This window comes from Rattus norvegicus, chromosome 1, assembly GCF_036323735.1.
Source record: "Rattus norvegicus strain BN/NHsdMcwi chromosome 1, GRCr8, whole genome shotgun sequence".
In the NCBI taxonomy this organism is placed as follows: Eukaryota; Metazoa; Chordata; class Mammalia; order Rodentia; family Muridae; genus Rattus; species Rattus norvegicus.
Window position 1 is genome coordinate 70,304,840 of NC_086019.1, and position 20,747 is coordinate 70,325,586.

Genomic DNA, 20,747 nt, shown 5'->3' on the forward strand with positions numbered 1-20,747 from the left:
GGGCTGGGGAGCAGGTACTGGGGTGCAGCATCCTACTAAATCCAGTTTAGGTCTAGGTTGGCAGTGGTCATGGGGAGGCTGTGCAGAGCTGTTCCAGAGCAGCCTGACATCTGGAGCTGTGTGAAAGACAGCCTGCGACAAAGTGAGAGGGACTGGTCTCCACGGGGCGGGGAAAGTGTCTTGATAAAAAGGGTGCTGAGAAAAAGAAAGCCGGCTAGGAAGGCGTGGAAAATTCCACTGGACAGCAGGTTTGAATGGGTGGGCTGGGTCAGAGAACCTACGTAACCGGAACCAGTCTATAATAGGCGGACCCAAAGGCGGCTCCAAGGACCACTTGAAGGAGGTGCCAGAAAATCCTCCATTCTCTGAGGGACGTTGGGGCAAGATTTTTGGGCAGGTTGGGTGGCCTATACTTGCCAGAGTCTCCCGTGGATGTGATAACTTACTGCAGCCACCGGAGCCTTCTGGGGTGGTCTGGGAGAGTCACCAGTCGGCACCACTGAGGCGGGAAACGGAGCCCGGCGGTCCTGGAACCTCCCAGGTCAGAGAAGCTGTAAGGAAACAGGTAAAAGGGGCATGTTCAGTTTTCTGATGCTCATAACGATACCGCTTTCACAATTCTGTTGAGGGATAATACTCTTAAAGATAAGTTTGAGAATGTATGAACTGGGGCACATGCTGATTTTATCATTTATCTGTGGTTTCCAGGATAGTCTCATAAGTACATCTCTTACACTGATTGAATTTCTGTGTTGACGTTTGCAAGCACGGTTCTTTTTGCTGTTGTGCAAAAACTAAAACTGTTGGCATTTAAATTCAAACATACTTTCTAATGCCCTTGGTCTACCCCTTTCCTATTCAAGAGAGTGTCATTTAACATAAAGACTTTAAGGTCCCAGAGAGCTTGTAACCTATCAGCCTTCCCCCAACCTCCGCCCCTCCCCCCCCCGTTTTTGCCAAGCTACACAGTTACGGTTGTAAATTTTAACAATTATTGAGTAGATTTTACTCACCACTAATTTTGCATTTGAGATGTATACACTCTGATATAAATATAACAAATGTGTATTCTTATGTTGAGGTTTTAAGGCACACCTCAAGAGTCCAGAAAAGTACAATATGAATGTTGAGTGTGAGGATCTCAGGCCACACTGTTTTCATTAAGAAAAACAAACAAACAAACAAACAACCCAATATATATTAGGACAAAGTTAGAAAGCATCTCGTCTGGGGTACAAAACACACTCTGACAACAGACAAATGGCCAAACTGTTGCTTTTCAATTTCAGGGTTGTTGACATGCAGTGATGTGACTGTGAACTTCTTCTGTCAGGAAGAGGGTAAGTGCCTGAACCCCGCTCATAGGGTTTTGTACTGAGGCTGAATAGTGCAGGATTGCAGCAGTCCTGTTTCTATGGGTGACAATAGTTTCTTGCAGTCTTCCTTGCTCCTTCTCGGGGTTCTTGGGGAAATTACTCTGTACATATGTTGTCTCGTCCTGTAGGGCAGTCAACAAGGGTGCAGAGGGTACCTGGAAGAGAATGGGGGACAAGAGATGTGAAGAAGGACGCCAAGACAAGAGTCTGATCAAGGCAACAATTTTATTTTTTCCCAAGGCTGAATTTATATCATAACATGGGTAACAGAGAGAAGGGGGAAATGTGAAACATTTAGGCAGACCGAGGACACAGATCAGGCAATCAGCTTATGTCAACAGGATGTCAGAAAAGTCACAGGTTTGTCATATCTATTAGTCAGCAGGATGTTGGTTTTTCAGAAAGGTTACAGGTCATCACATTGGGCATCTTGGCGTCAGATGTATTTCTCACCAAGGTCACACTTTATCAAATCATTAGTCATCCTGACCACCAGATTTGCATTAGTATTCTGCAGCTGACTGGGTATTTTCCATGAATCCAGTCATATTTAACTCTAACTATACTATTAACATCACTAATGGAGGGTTTTAAGGGCATCGCTCCCAATAATATGTGAGCTGTGTGTGAATGAGCCTCACATCTCACAGAAGAAAGTGAGAGCCTCAGAGAAAAAGAAAGTTTTCATGAAATTTCATCTGTTCTTCATGTTTGTACTTTTGGGAAATGTAAGGCTTCTTTTATTTTTGTTCAATGATGAAATCAGATAGTAGTGTATTATAATATCACTCCAGTAACACAGATCCATTTCTTCCTTTGAGTTTTGATCGAGCTATGATTAGAAGTAGGATTCAAGTTATGGGAATATTTTCAGTGTGCTGGTCCTGTATAACATTTGGGAAATCATTTGTAGAACCCTCTATTGCCTTTTTCTGTATTTCTACTGAGCACAGTACTGTGTTAGAAATCCTGGTACTTTTTGAAGAATCTCTTTCTCATATGCAGGGTGTACACTTTACAGCCACACCTGCTCATCGTGGAGCAGGACAAAGTGCCCTGGAAGGAAGAGAGAGAGGCAACAGTAGCAATGGATCCAGGTACGTTGGAGGATTGACAAAGTTGTCGAAAGGGTTTCAAGTGACAGTGGAAGTGGGACATGAAGTTAGTTTTGCCACATTCTGTTATAGAAATGATTCTAGAGAATTCCACTATGAATAATTTCCTCAGGATTATCCTATTGAAGACTTTAAAAGATTCTCTGTGTAAGAATAAATAGTAGGAACAATTACAATTTGATTTGATTTTGATTGTGAGTGATGCTACCCCTCTTCCATTCATATTGCTGATGTGCTCTCATATCAATATTAAATGGTTGTCCTTTTCATAATTTTAATGTAATGCTTCACTAAGATACTTGATGCCTTTGGGTTTTTCCTGCTTTAAATTTTGGGAGCTTATTGCATTTTCTTTGGTTTTAAATTCTTTCAAGTTAATTTCCTCATTCCATAAAATAAAACCTGTGGGAATTTGACAAGTATCGCATAGTTTCTTGTTAGGAGTTTGCCCTGACCCGCAGGGCAGTCAGGAGAGGTTGGGGACCACCTAGGAGAGAATGGAGGACAAGAGACTCGAAGAAGGATTCCAAGACAAGAGTCTGATCAAAGCGACAAATTTTATTTTTTCCCAAGGCTGAATTTATACCATAGCAGGGGTAACAGAGGGAGAAGGGAGCGGGAAATATTTGCACAAGCCTAGGAAACTGTAATCTTGTGGTTAGGCAATTGGCTGACGTCAACAGGATGTTGGTTTCTCAGAAAGGTCACAAGTTTCTCATATCACTAGGCAACCTGCCAGATTTGTATCTGCACCTGGCTGGAGATTTTCCATCATCTTGACCTCTTAATGAAACCATTCATACTTAACTCTAACTATAATATTAACATCAATAATGGACGGTTTTAAGGGCAAAGCTCCCACCATCTCCCCCTTCCTTATAATCAAATGAAGGGGTGACCAGTGGCCATGCTGTCCTGGAATGAGCCCTTCGGTAACTGTGTCTGTCTTAGGTTGGAGCGATATTTGTCACATGGCCAAGAGAATCTCGTGGCCAGGGTCAGCCATGGGATTAGGCAGCAGCTAATGTCAGCCTTCTGTCTTAGGCCCTCTATTTGTGAGTATATCTCTCTCTCTTACCCATCATTGACTGTCCAGCTCAGCACGCAGGGGTGATGATGTGTTGATGTTTATTTAGCAAAGGCATCAGGACAGCAGGCAGTAAAAGAATATTGGCCTCATTTGGTCCAAGGACAAAAAGGTCCTTGCCTGGGCTGGGAGGAGATGTGTAAATGAGCTTGGCCCTTATCAAAGGCATCCTCCTATGATAATATACCTGAATAGGTTTTGCTGCCATATTATCTACTCATTGTTTAATAAAGCTGTTTAAATGATTAAATGTCCAAGGGCCAAAAGATATAAGCAAAAGAAGGACTACTAGGGTGCCCAACCGGGAAGGAAGCAGGATGGACAACCAAGGGGAATTGGAGAACCAATTTTGATACAAGCTCTCAGCTTTTTCTCTTTTCTATGCCTTCTCTGATCTTTTTCATGCTCTCTTTAACCCTATTCTAAGACACAGGAAGTGTCCAAGCACTGCCTTTCTCTCACAAACAAGAATTCATTGTGATTGCTCAAAGTTGGGTAATTAAATGTAAAAAGCCAATCAGAAATAAGTACACTTGTTAGCATGTATGGCTTATGTAAAAGGGGGGCCAGACAATTGTTCTTTCTGATTAACTTCTGACACTTAAAGACAATGTGGGTCAAAATTAAAATAGTCAGATATACTTAAAACACTGCTCCATTTTGAATAGATATGAAAGTTTAAAAATTGAATGAATTTATATGATTGTAAATGTTTACCAAGAAATATCATAGAACGGATGCCACCAGGCACGGAATTCCAATTTTATCTGATATTAAACATCTTAAAGAATTTGGAGAAACCTCAGCATTGAATTATAACCATCAGGAAAAAAAAAGACATAAATAGGTATTCAGTGCATGTTACGTAAGAAATAAGCAAACCCCAATTCAGTACAGTACAGTATCAATTACTGAAAGTTAAATAAAATGTTGATACATAGAATGAAAAAATAACATGTTGATTGACATTGTTGAAATTCCCAAAATAATCCTAATAGACAATTCAATTTGGGTTTCTGTGACAGGCATAATGCTTTATCCAAAAAGTCAAGTCCTACGAAAGGTATCGCATTGTGGAAGAATACATATCTCAGCTGTCCTAGGGTGGGTGGTAGAGCTTCTAATTTTTCTTGTGCGATGGCAATGGACTTGAAGCGGTGCAGCTCTTTGAGCAAGCAGCTCCTCTCAGGGAGTGAAGACTGTAGATGAAGTCCAGTGCGCCCTGCACCCTGTTCAGCGCCTCCATGGGCTCCTTCTTGGGGTGAGTACTCAGAAGCCAGGGATACCTGGGGACCCTGAGAGCCAGCAGTCCCAGGCTGCAGCTGCACCAGTATCTCTCTGGAGTATTAAACTCTATCTTCATTGTCTTCCCATTGCTCCTTGCGTTACCAGTCTTCATGACATTACTTGACAGTTTGCATCACTATACTTTTAATATATTTTGAAATCACCTCTAGTTTTGATCCTTCTCTCAGAATTTTTGAAGTCTATGGTTTCTCCAATGTTTGCTCATATTAGGATTATTTTCTCTGTTTCTACAAAAAGTAACTGTAAGATTGTGGTATAGATTGCTTAGAATATTTATAGTCTCTTCCAAAGGTCCTGAGTTCAACTCCCAGCTACCACATGGTGGCTCACAACCATCTGTAATGGGATCTGATGCCCTCTTCTGTGTGTCTGAAGACAGCTACAGTGTACTCATAATATAGGTAAAATAAATAAATAAAAACTTTTTTGGGGCTGGAGAGATGGCTCAGCGGTTAAGAGCACCCGACTGCTCTTCCAGAGGTCATGAGTTCAATTCCCAGCAACCACATGGTGGCTCACAACCATCTGTAAAGAGATCCAATGCCCTCTTCTGGTGTATCTGAAGACAGCTACAGTGTACATATATATAATAAATAAATAAATCTTTAAAAAAAGAATATTTATAGTACACAGACCTCCTCTACATTGTCTTTCTATGTTTAAATTAGAATATTCTACCACTGTCTCTTCTAATGTATTCTGTTTCCCATCTACTGTTGGTGTCTGTTTCAGATTCAGAGAAAAGAGTTTTTAAAACATTGATATTTATTAATTTTTTAATTCTGGCGTTTCTAGGACATGGCTACATGGTCAGTATCTCTTGAAGTTAGAGACTTCTGCCTGGGAATCTCCTACTGTTATATGGTTGATTCTTCTGAATACCTGCTATACAATTGGTTTTCTGTGTGATTTCATTGTGCCTCGAAGACTGGTGGATGTTGAAGCTTCCCTGCATTACTGTCTGTCTATTTTTCCCCTCCAATTCTACACTGATTGCTTCTTGTATTTGGGTGCTTTTGTGAAATGTATTCATATTGAATACAATCCTGTTTGTCAGTTTGAGGTCTGTTGTCATGATATGTAGTTCTGTTCATGAACAACTTCCCTATATCCACATACGGACACATTTCTACTCTGTGTTACTATACAAGTTTCACCGTTACAGATTATACATGAAGGTCTGTGATTCATTGTACACTGGGAGAGAATTGGGCCCCGGTTCATATTTCTGTGTAGATAGATACTTTTCCCAACACCATCAGTTGAAAAAGCTACCTGTTAAGCATCTTGTATGTGCTGTTTTGATGATTCACATGGTCATTGTTCTGGGTCTGGTTCCCAATCAGCTGCTCTGTTTCACTGGGCTGTGTCTACTCATCTGCCACTCCCATAGTAATGTTGGTCATATGGCTCTGCGGTGTCATCTGGAATCAAAGCTAGGACAGCTTAAGCTGTGCTCTGTACTCTCAGATTACAGATTGTGCTTCCATGGAAATTCGTAAGAATCTCTGTAGTGTATCTGTGAGGTATATGATGGGGAGTTTGATTGTTGTGGAGTTGAAATTAATCATATCAATCTCTTTCATTAGTATTGTAATAACAGTACTATGCCCCATTCCATGAGCATGGAAATTCTTTCCATCTTCAAGTATCTATTCAGGTCCTTCAACAGATTAACGAGTTCATTTTAGAGGATTTTATTTTGCTTGTTTATGTTTTTGAGTTCCTGTTAAAGAAATGCATTTTTGAGGAAGGAATAGTTGTGTACGTTTTTAATCCCAGCATTGGGAAGCAGAGGTAGGTGGGTGTCCGTGAGTTTGATGTCAGCCTGAGAGTTCCAGGAGGCTGTTACACAGAAGAATCCTGTTGGAGACAGGGATGGGGGTTGGGGGTATGGGCTTCTCTTTAGTATTAATTGTGCAAATAGCAGTAATAACAGCACAAGGGTTTTATAATTGGATGATTGTATAAATGGTAAAAATTTGCCTCCAAATAGGTATTGGTATTTCCTGTCATTTACATTTTTACAGATTTTGTAATGATTAATTTCGATATTTAATCATTTCATATTGAGTGTACTGTGATCATAGTTACTCCTCACCATTTTCCATCCTTTTATCACCCCCTACCACTCCTGGTTATTCATATTTACTTCCCAATTATTGCCCCTTTTATTTTACGGATCTATTGTGCCAGTCTTGGGCGAGTATTGAGGCTGTCATTTGTGTGCATAATTCAAATGCCAGTACAGTTTTCCTACATCACCTCCCTATCCTCTGTCTCTTACAGTCTTTTTCCACTTTTTCTGTCGTATTCCCTGAGATTTGAATTTTGTAATGTAGATTTCCTATCACAGCTGTGCAGACAGTGATCTTTGAAATAACACTTTCATGTTATAAATAAAATTTCTCTGGCCCAGACTATGAGCACAAACAGACCGAGTTAAAGGCCAGTGTGAGTATTCCCACCTGTAACAAAAAATTAGGAATGTATTCTTTCCGAGGGTCTTTCTCTTCCCAGTCATAGGCCTTTGGCCAGCTTCCCAGTGATATCCGTCTATTTCCTAATGTAGACCTGACCACAAATCCAACCGGAAAGTCTTCATTAACTACAAAATAGTTTTGGCACCGTTACACTGGTGTCTAGCAGGTAGGGATTTTAGCGTCTAGGGTTCACTTCTGGATATGGGCTTTTTACCAGAGCAACCTGCACAACACTGTTTGAGAATTTGGATGCTACCACTAGGGAGACCAAAATATTTGTAGACACTGTGAATGGGCTGCTGACTTCTCAGCATCTTCTTGTAGGAATTCCAAGTGATGTTGTATGTGAATTATATAGCTTATTAAGAGGGCTGTCAAGATCTGAACTTTCTCATGGGACAATACAAAGTTTTTAACTTATAGAATCCTTTTTCTTCTATGTAGGAGTAATTTGCTTTTTGACTTCCTATTTTGACCCCTGTAAGTTTTTCTTTCTTCATCTGGATAACTGTTGATACACTGTTGAGTTGGTGTGGAAGAAATGGACACTCTTGTCTCTGTCCCAACTAAAGAAGAATGATTTTAGTTTTCCTCACTGAATGCAATGTTGGATATATGTTTGTGGATTCTAGTGTTTATGATGTTCAGAGCTTTTATAATGTGGTATTTTTCTGCAGGCCTTTTATGGCTCTATTGACATGATCATATTTCTTCTTTCACTGAGTGTAATTATTTGCTGTTTTACATTGATTGTTTTGTGTGTTTCTGAAACATTTGAACCCCTGGCATGAAGTCAACCTGAACTGTACTTCTGTATAATTCAGAAAGAGTCTCTGTATCGATTTCTAAACTGACAACTGGTCTGTGCTTCTTCTTTGGTTATTTTTGCTTGTCCTTATCTGTTTTAGGTATCAAGCAGCTTCGTATGATATGTTGTTTCTTGAGAGGATGCAGTGTTGAATCTGTCTAGTCCTGGAATATTTTTAGAAGAAATTATTGGTGCCTAAATTCCAGTATTTGTGTAAGATCTATTCTAGTTTATAACAGAGAAAATTGTTTCTAGGAATTATCCCTTTCTTCTACAATTCCAGTTTATTTGGGATGACTTTCTACAGTACTCCATAAAGTAATACAGGGTTTCTACTGTTATTCCCCCACTCAGCTCTAATTCCATTGCTTAGGGATTTACTCTCTTGGTTTGGATCAGGTAAAGCCTGCTTTGTAAGAACTTTTATTTCTTGACAGAAACAAGTCTGTTACATTGACTCCTAGTGTTGTTCATTGTATCTCTATTACATTAATTTCTCCAAAGCATTTCTAATATCCTTCGATATGTATTATTTTGGATTGATTTGTTCTTATGTTTGTAAGCCCTTGGGTACATAATTATGGGCAAATGTTCTTTAAAACCAGAGCTTCTTGCTTCCAAGCTTCTCAGTGTGTCATTGTTACTTGTGTGTGACTAGTTTTCATGACCTCACACTCACCCTACCATGACATTTCAACAAGTTTTCCTCACTGCTCCATGAATTCTGTCTCACCATCCATTGATTTAGTTCTTCTCAGGAGTTAATTAAGGACCAGTAAATGAAGGGCTGGAAATGTGGCTCAGCACTTAAGAGTACTTGTTGTTCTTAAAGAGAATCTTGGTTCAGTACTCAACAAGGATGAGATAACAGTACAGGAAAGAGCATAGAAGTGTCTCTACTAGTATTAGAGTAAATACTAGCCTGGATATGTGACAGGAAAGTTCATACATCATACCAACATTGGAAGAGTTAGGAATGATCATACACAGATCTGACTTTATCATACATAAGTGTATGATTAATAATGCTGTTTGTGTTCATGGAGCCCAGAGCTGAAACTATCCTGTGTCCACTGTAATGTGGCAACAGAAGATTTATCATATTGATGATGTAGTTAGGTACCTAGTAGTAACTGTTATGAGGATCCATTTTAATTGTGGACAAATTTATAATTCAGGAAGATGTCATCACCCAGCATTCCATCAACAAAGAAGTCTGCTATTGAAGGAAAGTAAATTGCATCAAATGCCACAGTTTTCTGGTAACCACAGGTCCGCAAATCTCAAAACCTCTTCGCTGACAATTAGATGTAATGTAGAATGGACATGCGCCCATTCTTTAGTACTTCATTTGCACTAGTACCATAAGTGAGTTAAGGGCTCTGTGTTAATGGTGTCCTGAGTCACACCCAGCAAGCTCTTTCATGCTGTTCATATATGAAATGCATTGAAACCAAACACACTGAATGACATTCTGTCACATTCATTCCAGTGCTGTGGTTTGCAGTTGAGCTTCAAAGGTCTTGCAGGTCATGCATATTCTCTGAGGAGGGTTTATTGGGTGTGGTGTATTAACTGGGAGCTTTTGTGTTGCCTGCATTTCACCTCCATTTGTACACTGCTGTCAAGTTCTGTGTGGCTGCTGTGAATTTCCTGACCTCATGTGACTACCTGTAGAGCAGTCACATCCCATGTGTAGTTAGGAGTCTCTAAGGAAAAGAACTGATAGAGTGAATCTAGATATAGATACAGAAAGGGATTGTATTAGAGTGGGTTACAGGCTATGGACTAGCTTGTTCAGCCAATAGAAAGGCCACACATCCAGTAATTGTTCTGTTCTTAAGTCTGTGTGTCTCAGCTGAACCTCAGTATACACTGAAACCTTGGAGAAGTAGGCGCTAATGGACTTGGCAATGAGAACAAAGGCAAGCAAGGAAACAGAACAAGCTTCTTTTTTTATGTCATTTATATAGGCTGCTAGCTGAAGGTGTAGCCCAGATTAAAGGGCACCTTTAATCCCTGCAGTTACAGGTGAATCTCTGTGAGTTTGAGGCCAGGCTAGTCTACAGAGCTAGTTCCAGGACAGCGAGGGATATACAAAGAAAGAAAAGGTGGGTCTTCCCACATCAAATGATTTAATTACGGAAAAAAAAAAAAAACAAAACCAAACATGTGCACCAGACATTTGGGTTTTAGTTCATTCGGGGTGTGGTCATGTTGTCAAGCAAGAATAGCCATCTCACCCCATTTCCATTGCTGCTCATCTGATTCTTTCCCTTTTGTTGTTTAGAAACAATGAGTGCTTCCTCCCTGTGTTTCCTCAAGTTTTTGCTAGGTGAGATTAATGGAGATCTTGAATTATGTCTGTTTCCCATTTTAGATTTGAGAAATTCTCACCCATTGCCCCATGTTATAGATATGAGAACTACAGTCTGGTTTTGTCTCATTATTGTTTAGATTTTTGTTGTTAATAGTATTAATATATTAAGTTCATATAGTTGTCTTTCTTCTTCCTTAGCTCACTATCTCTTGAATTCTTCAAGTAACTCATACATATCCATGGTTCATGATTTAACTTACTTATTTCATTTACTTTGATTTCTTCGAACGCTTCATAGACTCTTGTTTACATTTAAGAAATTTGCACAGGTTTGTAATTTCACTATTAAGGGGATAGTAAAATAGATTCCTCCAAATCACAGGGAATAAAAATGGAATGCCTTTGTTCCATTTTTAATCTTAGAGAGGCTATCATTCTAAGGGCATTCCTTGGAAGGACACACCTTATCCATGCACCTCTTTTCCCTGGAAGCCATGAGATGGATTCTGCCATGCCCTCCACTTTAATGAGTCTGCCTTGACATTGCCAAGAGCAATGGAGAACAGAGACATGTCACTGAAACCACATATTGACCTTTTATATGACTTCAGAAGGGTTGCAGGTATCAGATATTCTCACACAGAGTTGCAAATACAGGCTATCCAGCAAGAGGTCCATCTCGAGAAGAGAATTAAATTGGAAAAGTACACTTTACCTGAGTGAACAGTGTATGGTCTGGTTAGGTGATGCTGAGGTTGACTGTGACTATATCTGATGACAAGTATGCAATATTGAGAAGAAACATAATGTTTGCCAGATAGACTGAACCATTGCATGGTGTATGTACCTGTTCTCCAAGATATCATGACACACATGGTGAACAATGAGATCAAAGTGATACTGCATTCCAGTTATTTTCCACTATATAGAAAAGCTGACAGCAATATGCAATGATGAGAAATTCTAGAACCTCTCAAACCTTTTCTTAGGAAATAACCTGTCGGGGAGTGTGATTATTTTTGTGGTGGACATGATTTTCTATATTTATGCTGAGAACATACCATCTCCCTCTACCTCATGTCATTATAGAAGCAGTCCTTTTCCTGAGCTGTGAGCTTGTGATGCTGTCAATAAACACTGCACTCTTGCCTTACAGTTTCCATATAAGGAACACAAGTGCTGAGTTGTTTATTCGTGATGCTTTAGTGCCTGAAGGCCCCACCATGGTTTCCAGGCCCTTCCTCCTGTACACCTCATTCCTGAAGGGCAACTATGTGTCAGTTTCCTTTACCAACCCAATTTCTTCCACTCCATTATCAATTTTGTCTTTATTCCCCACATGCTTCCAGAACTCTTGTTCCACTCTCAAGATGCTCTGTCTAGAACAGTAGTTCTCAGCCTTCCTAATGCCATGGAATACAGTTCCTTGTGTTTCGATGAACCCAACCATAAAACTATTTTGTTGCCTCTCCATAACCGTAATTTTGTTACTGTTATAAATCATAATGTAAATATCTGATATGCAGTATGTCTGATATGTGACCCCGCAAAGGGGTCTAAACACACAGGTTGAGAACCACTTGTCTTGCCCTAGACTCCCACTTACACCCATGTATATAAAAATAGGCTTAGCACAGGGGAGAAAACCTGCAGACTTTCTCATTCCTCTTAGGAAGTACAATTCATATAATTTATATTTCTATTAATTTTAATGCAAAGATCATGATTGCAGTTTTGTTGCAAAATAGAATTCCACCATGTAAGTTTGTAGTTGGGCATCTAGGATGGCTTCATTTATTATCTCCTTTGAATATTGTACCAATAAACCTGTATGTCTGTCTTTGGTATAACTTAGGGCCTGTGTATTTTTGCTATGGCGGGCAATACAGTGGTTAAGATTTTGGATTGTGAAAACTCCAAAATGATTTCTATGGTTTTTACTGGTTCATAGTTCCTTGAGGAATGAGTAAGTGTCCCAGTTTTCTGTTTCCTCAATAGCATTTGTTGTGTGTTTCCTTTATTTTTATTTTTGTTTTGTTTTGTTTTGAGGCAAAGTCATATGTTGTAGTTCTATCTGACTTGGAATTCACTGTTTATACCAGAGCCAGCTTCTATTTCCTCTGGATTAGTAGAAGGAAATGAGACCCTCTATACCTTCTCCATTTTAGCCATTCTGAATAGAGTAAGAAGGAGTATCAGTTGGTTTTGAATTTGTAATTACTTCATGGCTAAGGAAGAAAAACACTTTTTTTTAATGGCTGGCAGCCTCGTAGTGGTGGTGCATGTCTTTAATCACAATGCAGAGTCAGGCAGATCTCTGAGTTCGAGGCCAGCCTGTTCACAAAGTAGGGCTGTCAAGAGAGATGGCTAAACAGTTAAGAACAGTTTTCTGAGTCAAGCACATGCCTGAAGATGGATAGCCAACAGAAAATGAACTCAATCGCATCTGCGGAGGCTTCTCCTTTTGTCAAAATGTCATTTTAGTGCATTTCCTTTCTTTTTCTTTAATGTTATCTTACTTTTTTATTTTGTATATTTTTTCTTCTGTCTCTTTACCCTAAAAGTCCTTTGTATAAGTATTATGGCTTAAAGGTTGGTGTTTTTATGAGAATGCTGAGTGTGACGGGCAGACTAGTGGATCTCTGTTTCTTGTGCCTTCGCTTGTCCTTTTCTCCTTTTCTTTGTTTTATCCAATTATGTATTTTTATTATTATCTCTTAGAAGCCTCTTTGCTTTCTAATGAGAGATGGAAAGTGATGGATCTGGATAGGGGGGAAGTGGGGAGGAACTGGGTGGAATAGAGGGAGGGAAAACTGTAATCAGGATATATTATGGGTGTGCTTTGAATAGGAATGGTCCCTATAGGCGCATGTGTTTGTTTGGCTTATAGGGATTGGCATTATTAGGAGGTGTGGCTTTCTTGGAGGAAGTGTGTCATTGTAGGGTTGACTTTGAGGACTTCTATGCTAAAGCTATACCCAATATGTCTTACAGTCTCCTTGATCCTGTGGATCAAAGTATAGAACTCTCAGCTCCTTCCTCAGCACCATGGCAGCCTTCACACTGCTATGCTTCTCTCTCTGATGATAATGGACTAAACCTGTGAAACTTGAAGCTAGTCCCAAATAAAGATTTATCTTTATAAAGAGTGTCTATGGTCACAGTATCTCCTCATAGCCATAGAGAACCTAACTAAAAAAATGAAAGAAAAAAACTATTTTCAGTAAAAAACAAAAAACAAGACAAAAATTTGGTATGATCCCTATAAACTCATGTTTGAATGCCTGACCCATGGAAAGTGACACTTTTAGGAGGTATAGTCTTATGGAATAGATGTGGCTTTATTGGAGGAAATGTGTCACTGTGTCACAAAAGAAAACAAAAAGCACTTGTTGCTCTTCCAAAGGACCTGGATTTCTTTCCCAAAAATCTACACCTTAGCTTATAGCTGTCTGTAACTCTAGTTCCATTATATCCAATGCACTTTGATCTCTGTGACCACCAACACCTACATAATACACATTCATACATCTAGGGCAAAAATTCATATACATAGAATAAAAATACTGTAAAAGTGAATACATACACACATTGGCCTTTTTCTGTATTTTCTGTTAATGATTACCTTTTCAAACAATATTAACTTTATTTTAAAGTTATAAAGATATAGGTGGTTATTTTCTAGCTCTTCTCTATTCATCTTCCTCATATAAGAAATATCTCATAAGAAATATCTTATTTCTTGCATTCTCATGGATAATTTCTTTTTGACTGATCTGTGTATATTTGCCTTTAATTATTATCTGCAATGACTTGAGTAGAATGGAATGTGTTAATTTATGAGTATCTTCAAATGTACTTCTCTATCAATTTTAAGACATAATTTTTCTGGCTGTAAAAATATGGTTTACAGTTACTGTTGGGTATTTAAATATATTTTTCTATTTTCTCCTTGCTTTAGAATTATTCCAGTATATTCTGATGTTTGGGTCTTTTTATGTTGTTTGACATTGTTCTTTAAGAGAGAATAGTATTAATTTTTGTTTTGTATTCTTGATGCCTGATATGAAATGGCAAGAAGGGGTCCAGTCATGGTTCTTGAAATGGAAACTCAGATCTGAGCAATAAGTGGAAATGGCTGCTTCTCCAGTAAGTACATCCCAGGTCTGTGTCATGTTGACGACTCCTCCTCCTCCTCCTCCTCCTCCTCCTCCTCCTCCTCCTCCTCCTCCTCCTCCTCTTCCTCTTCCTCTTCCTCCTCCTCCTTTTCCTCCTCCTCCTTTTCCTCCTCCTCCTCATACTCCCCCTCCTCCTCACTCTCGCCCTCCCTTCCTCCTACTCCTACTTCTCTTCCTCCTTTTTAATGACAATTGTTTTGGAAGCCTTTGTTTCTGTTTCTGATAATGACATCTGAAGTGTTTGTTTCCCATGAATTCCTTTTTCTCCCAATACTTAAGATTAACTTTTTAAATACTATGTATCACAGCCCTTTCTCTATTCAGCCCTCTCCGGCCAGACGCTTTGTATTGGGTAACTATTCACAATGAAAATAAGACCTATGTTTCCATTGTGGTCAAACAAATATGTTGTTGCTCGGTTGCTACAGACGAAGGATTTGCGTACTTACGGATTAGCTATCAAGGCTTCTTTGTGGCATGTAATTCCATCTGGGGGATGTACTTAGGTCTCCTTGAACTACGTTTATGGAAGTGCACATTCAAACGCCTTGAATTTCTTGCTAGAATCCTTAATAATTTTTTTTTTTTGGAAAAGGATTCAAAGACATACTATTTGAACCCTCAATTGGATTATAATGCTAAGTATTGAAACTCTTTAGAGAGTGTTGAAGGTGGCAGCCGTACGTGCCTTGACCATGTGTTGAAATTGGTGGAGGAGATGCAGATTGTAGTCTGTTGGCTTCTTTCTTTGACACTTGATTTCACGAGGTGATGATGATGTGCCTGTGTTTGTTGACACTTGGCATCTATTCATCTCAGGAGAAATCCTGCTCATATCATTCCCTCGATTCGAATGTCCAGTGCCAGCTTCCCAAACTAGAGAGATGAGTGTTTTCGCTTTGTCTTTTATCTGTGGTTTCAGACAGCCACCCATTGTGTAGCCTCTCCTGGTGGTGAGTCTTTGTACGACATCATGTGGCATATATTAGTAAGAATTTTCTTGAGTGTGCTGAGTGTTGTACATAAGCCATCACATTTCACACAGAAATGAAGATTCCTCTTAATTACTTTCCTCTAATCTTTACCATTGGAGGAGAAAGGATGTCCCATGGCCTCTTTTTTTTTCTTTTGTTGAAGCTACTGTTTTTCATGGGTGCAGATTATGAAAAAAAAAAAGGCTATGATGATCAGATTAACTTTTTTATTTGAAGTGGGTGAGTGTTGTTTCATTGTGTAGAGCTGGCTGTCCTAGAACTTACCCAGTAGATAAGGCTGGTCTTGCAGAGCTCTAACTCTGCCTCTTAAGGGGTGGGATTAAAGGTATGCACCACTACCATCTGGCCCAGGTTAACATTTTTTCCTTTAAAATGTTTTAATTTTGTTTCTACATGACTGAATGTTTCAAATTCTGAGTAAACTTCTGTATAGCACACAAAGTTAGAATATGCAGTTAATTTTTATTTTTATTTCATATGTATGGGTGGTTTTGTCAAAACGTAAGTCTATGTGCTACTTGCACGCATGTTGTCCTCAGAGGCCAGATGATGGCAATGAATCATGGGAAACTGGAGTGACATGTAGATATTAGATGCCATCTGGGCCAAGAACAAGTAGTGCATTTGTCTCCTAAGCTATATCTACAGCCTTTCTAAAAAAAATCTGGAAAATAATTTTCCTGTCTCATTTGTGTCACAAAAAAATGTCCATAAATTCTTATGACAATGTCTGCTCATGGTAAAACCCTTAAATTTCCATTACAGGGTCTGTTGACATTCGGAGATGTGGCTTTGGACTTCTCCCAGGAGGAGTGGGAATGCCTGGACTCTACTCAGAGGGCTTTGTACATTGATGTGATGTTGGAGAATTACAGCAATCTGGTCTGTGTTGGTGAGATCATTTTTCCTGCAGAATTCCATTTTTTGTATTTACTGGGTATATAGATGTATAAATTCCTTCATACTGTCTAGAAACTACAGGGAATTAGGAAAATCCTCATAACAAAACAAAACACAAAAATTTTCATGGAATTTCCTTTTCATTTCCCTAAGTCATCTGAAAAATCAACAGTTGCTCTTAATTAGTAGTCCATCTCGCCAGTTCTCTTTCCAAGTTGTTTGTCTTTCTTCCTTTCTTTTGTTGTTTTGTTGTTTTTGTTGTTGTTGTTTATTCAAGACAGAGTTTCTCTGTGAAGCCTTGGCTGTCCTGAAACTCACTTTATAGACCAGACTGGCCTTAAACTCAAAGAGATCCACCTGCCTCTGCCTCCTGGTGCTGGAATTGAAGGTGTACCACCACGAGCTGGCTGTTCCTTCTTACCCAAGTTTTTATTTAAATGTATGGAACAAAGATACAATACACTTAGTAAGTTGATTATTTTAATTTTGATATTGCACTAAACTCTTCTTCAACTATTTTGTGGGGGAAAAGGAGATTTACAAAGAGGAAAATATTTTAAATCTAATCCTTCATATAGCTCTTTTCCGAAGTTATTTATTTTTCATCATCCAATTCTCTCTCCTTCTGCAAGTAGTGCAGTTTAGATAAGAATAAGAATTCTGTTATTAACCCCCACAGTGTGATGGAGATCAAAATGGAGGTTCTGAACATCCATACACCAGTGTTAAAATAAAAAGCCACTACTAAAAGCCGTGTTGTAAATAATTCTCACTTGTCTTAGAGAAGTGAAGCTCACTCAGCTATTGGACGTGTTACCCATGAGTCAATCCCTATTATTCCTAATTGTGCTCATTTCCCAGAGAAGCATCACATGTGTGGTAAATGTGAGAAGGTCTTGGATCAACACTCAGAACATATAGTCTATCAACATGAGAGTATCCAAGAGGAGTCTGACACATATAAGGAGCTTGGCAAAATGATTCATGAGTCCTCTCCATGTACACCTTACAACACAAGAGGCAATGTAGAAAACTGCACGAAGTGTGGATGTGGTATCTACGAGGATGCTTCTACAGAACCCTCAAACCTAAACAGACATAAAAGTGTACACACTAGAGAAGAACTTTTCCAATATAAAGAGTGTGGCAAGTGTTTATGTTCCAACATTAGTACAAATCAGAGTATCCACACTAAAAAGATGGAGCACAAGTACACAGAAAGTGATAACGGCTTTTCCCAGTTATGTAGACTTAAAACCCATTGCAGAATCAATACTACTAGAGAGACACCTTACAAATTCGAGGAATGTGGTAAGTGCTTTTCTCGATTGTCAAGACTTATAGGCCATTATAAACTCCATACCAGAGAGAAACCATACAAGTGTGAGGAATGTGGCAAATCCTTTATCCACTGCACAGCTCTTCGTACACATCAGAAAATTCATACTGGGGAGAAACCCCACTCATGCAAAGACTGTGGTAAATCCTTTTATCTGTTGTCAACACTTAAAGATCATTACAGAGTCCACACTGGAGAAAAACATACAATTGCAAAGAATGTGGTAAGTTCTTCCATTGGTTGTCAGACCTTAAAAAACATTCCAGAATCTACACTGGAGAGAAACCTTACAAATGTGGGGAACGTGACAAATCATTTACCCACTGCTCAAATCTTAAAGTTCATCAGAAAATTCATGCTGCGGTGAAACCTTACAAATATGAAGAGTGTGGCAGGTTCTTTTATTGCTTGTCATACCTTAAAACACATTCCAGCATCCATGGTGGAGAGAAACCTTACAAATGTGGTGAATGTGAGAAACCCTTTACCCATCGCTGTCGTCTTGGAAAGCACAGCAGAATCCATACTGGAGAAAAACGTGAACATAAGAAGCGGATGAGAGCTTTGATGAATGATTAAGTCATAGAAAACACCAAGAGTTTATATTAATTCATGAGGACAAAATGTAGTCATAAAATTCAAACCAGAAAGAGATCATAAGAATGTTCACTGTTGTAAAATCCTCACGTCTTGTGCATTAGAAATCCCATGCTAGAGAACACATGATATGCACTGATTTTTTTTCCAAAGCCTTTACCTAGTGTTAAAATTGTAGATACATCTGAAAATTTATCCTGAAGGAAAACCCAAAAGACTCCTTTAATAATGACTCCTCTTTTTCTTACTTTCAATGTAATCATTGAGGAGTCAGACCATACAGATAGCAAGAGTGTGAGAAACGTTAAAGAGATAACTGGTGGATGTGATACATATACATGCATAGCCAGGAAATCCCAAAGGATGTGCAGGAAAAATTGTTTTTCAGTACTCAAGAAAATTGGAAAAGTATTTAGTCCAACTGAAAAGCGCAGTGATTCATACAGAAACAGTAATACACAACAGACATTAGACCAACAAGTGTATTGCAGAGAAGGGAACCAAATGCTTAAGGGAATTTGTCATGTACTTGAGTGGAGGAGGATATTTCTATTTGAGTAAATGTAAAATTCATATTAACATTTGGGTAATGCTAGTATTGCAATTTGATGAGATACAAGCACAGTAGGTTTTTTTTAACACTCAGATACTTCCGTGCTGTCTTGCTTACAGATGATTTTATGACAATGTGTGTATCAATTGTTGCTGCTTCGGAGCTGATGAGTCTGAGACAGGAGCGATGAAGTTAGGTAGTTAATGACTGTCTGTTAACCATCAGATGACTCCAGCTATCTAGACAGACTCATGATAGCAAATTCAGATTCTTCCTCTGTCAAACCTTCATGCAGATGCTGCACGGACCAGGGCACTTTTGAGAACTGCACTAGTTCGTGACAGTGGTTGTGTCCCAGAGAGAATTCTGTTACTGTTTGCCTGTGAAGACTACTTTTCTTTTAAACTACTTATCCCTGATTGTTTTCTTCATTAGCTCACTATGCAATCTACTGTCTGTTAATAGTTGCCAGTAATGTCACGTGGTCCATGAAGAATTAGTAGTCAAAGCAAGCTTCCATACTGTAGCACAAACGGAGATGAGCTTTATTTTGCAGAAGGAGGAACACACATATGAGATAAGTATGCTAAGCAGTAGGAAGAGAAAGGGGCTTTTGTAGCCTTCAATAGGCAGAGGCAGGGGGATCTCAATAACATATTTTAGAAATATCAGAAAAAAATTGATAAATCCATAGAACTGTTGATCTCTATCTGGATGTCCTCAAGGAAATTTATGTGGAAAAAATAGAGATATCAGAGGAAAGCAAAATCTAATATCTGAGAATATACAGTTCTGTTGAACAATGTATATCATGAAACCCACACCTTTGCTTTCTTTGAAAATGGTCAACAAGAACTGTCAGTTTCCACATGTTAGTATAGTAAGTTGACATCTCTCCTATTTTTATCTATACTTTCCCTAAAACCACATGTATTTTTGAAATGTTCTACAACTCTATGTAAAGTGATTTTTTAAAATAAATAAAACAGCTGTCTTTAATGGTTTTACGTGGAAATTCAATGAGAAAATGTGATCTTGCCTCCAACCTGAACCTCTCACTTTATATAAATATAAGAGAAACGCAGGATGTTATGGTTTGCCCTTAAGTTATCTGTATTTTGATGCTAATTCTACTGCCCCAAGGACAGCTGCCTAGTCACGTACTCAGGAATCAGGTGACTTCACCAGAACCTTCTCCCCATTTAATCTGTAATGTACAGGTGATGGGTAGGTACAGGATAGAAGGAGGCCTGTCATTGGAGGAGAAGGAAGGTGGGCAGGAGAGAAGTTTGAAGGAAGAGGAGGAGACTAGAGGAGAAGGAGAGACAAGAGAGAGGGAGGGAGGAAGGGAGGGAGGGAGAGAAGGAGAGAGGGGGAAAGAGAGAAAGAGGGGGTGGAGTGGGGAGGAGGGTGAGAAGCCATGGCAGGTGATGTTAAGATTCTGCTCTGTGTATTTACAGGTTGTTATTAATGTTCTCAAGGGATGGATGGTACCAGGCTTTGTATGTTTAAGTGGGCAATTATATCTTATCAATTGGATCTAAGATTATTGTGTTGTGTGTTCTTTAATGTGTAGATTTAAGTGTAATGGAGTGTGGGGCAACTGGTCTGGGCTGCCTCGGAGTTAGGATGTGTTTGTGACAAGATATCTAGCAGATATCTTGGGGAACTGTGGTGCGGACCTAGCG

The 20,747-nt window shown here is 39.1% G+C and overlaps 1 pseudogene; it reads left to right on the top strand.

Annotated features, from left to right (window-relative positions):
* The first annotated feature begins 294 nt into the window (after positions 1 to 294).
* Tmem65l1 (transmembrane protein 65 like 1) lies at positions 295 to 20,063 on the top strand (annotated as a pseudogene).
* Positions 20,064 to 20,747: the final 684 nt, after the last annotated feature.